Below are 1912 nucleotides of genomic sequence, written 5' to 3' on the forward strand. Positions count from 1 at the left end.
TTTTTTTTTGAGACGGAGTCTCACTCTGTCACCCAGGCTGTGGTGCAGTGGCACAACCTTGGCTCACTGCAACCTCTGCCTACTGGTTTAAACTGATTCTCCTGCCTCAGCCTTCAAGTGGCTGGGACTACAGGCTCACGCCACCATACCTGGCTAATTTTTGTATTTTTAGTAGAGATGGGGTTTCCTTATATGTTGGCCAGGGTGGTGTCGAACTCCTGACCTCAGGTGATCTCCCTGCCCTGGCCTCCCAATGTGATGGGATTACAGGCGTGAGCCACCACATCATTTAAACCTAGCGAGAGACCGGGCACAGTGGCTCACACCTGTAATCTTCGTGCTTTGAGAGGACCATGCAGACAGATCACCTGAGGTCAGGAGTTTGAGACCAGCCTGACCAATATCGTGAAACCCCGTCTCTACAAAAAAAATAGAAAAAATTGCCCCTGCATGGTGTCACACCTGTAGTCCCAGTTACTCAGGAGGCTGAAGCATGAGAATCACTTGAACCCTGGAGGCAGAGACTGCAGTGAGCTGAAATGGTGCCAATGCACTCCAGCCTAAGGGACAGAGGGAGACCCTGTCTCTAAATAAATAAACAAATATGGCCAAGTGTGGTGGCTCACCCATGTAATCCCAACACTTTGGGAGGCCAAGGAGGGTGAATCACAAGGTCAGGAATTCAAGACCAGCCTGGCCAAGATGGTGAAACCCCATCACTACTAAAAATACAAAAATTGGCTACATACAGTGTAAGGCACCTGTAACCCCAGCTGCTCAGGACTCTGAGGCAGGAGAATCGCTTGAACCAAGGAGGCAGAGGTTGCAGTGAGTCTAAAATGCACCACTGCACTCTAGCCTGGGCCACAGAGCAAGACTCCCTATCAAATAAATTAATTAATTAATATACACCTGTAATCCCAGCACTTTGGGAGGCTGAGGCAAATATATCACCCGAGATCAGGAGTTCGAGACCAACCTGACCAATATAGCAAAATCAGGTCTGTACTAAAAATACAAAAATTAGCTGGGAGTTGTGGCATGTGCCTACAGTCCCAGAAACTTGGGAGGCTGAGACAGGAGAATTACTTGAACCCATGAGCAGAGGTTGCAGTGAGCCGAGATCCCACCACTATGCTTCAGCCTGGGTGACAGAGCGAGACTCTGGCTCAAAAAAATACAAAAATGCCAAACAACCATCTGTGTCTGAGGCCCTGGTAAAAATAAATAAATAAATAAATAAATAAAGGCAGATTGCAGAGTCGTGTAGCGGAAGCGTGCTGGTCCTATCCATGTGGTGAAGGCAGAGTTTATACAGAAGCCTCACAAGAACTTTTATATCCACTCTGAAAGAAAGCCGTGATTGCCTCCATAGAAGCAGTACATGGACTAATGCACGGGCTCCCCCAGACAGCTCTGGAAAGATCAACAGAAAACAGGGAATGACACGCTCAGTCCTTGAGGCCAAAATGCCCTTCCCCAAAGCAGATGCCACAAGACAGGGAGCAGGATCGGGTTGGAGGTCACTTCTGGGAGGGGGAGCACGGTCACAACCGGGGCAGGGGTATAAGAGCTTGGAAAAGTATAAGTTTTGGTATAAGTTCTCACTGGAAAAGAAGAGAGCTGGTCCACAATGGCCAGCTGACAGGCAGAGCCTTGCATAACCCAAGTCATGGAAACAAGGACATCAAATTATCTTTGTCTGTTGAAGATGTGATCCTGGGTTTAGAAACATGTAAAGGCTCCACCAGAAAACTCCTAGACTTGATAAATAAGTAAATACAGTTATTAGCAGGATAAAGAATCAACATAGAAAAATCAGCATTTCTATACACCAATAATGGTCTAACTGGGAAAGAAATTAAGAAGGCAATCCCATTTACAATAGCAACAAAATGAAAAACGTTATGCC

Source organism: Cebus imitator, unplaced genomic scaffold, assembly GCF_001604975.1.
Source record: "Cebus imitator isolate Cc_AM_T3 unplaced genomic scaffold, Cebus_imitator-1.0 Scaffold919, whole genome shotgun sequence".
NCBI lineage: Eukaryota > Metazoa > Chordata > Mammalia > Primates > Cebidae > Cebus > Cebus imitator.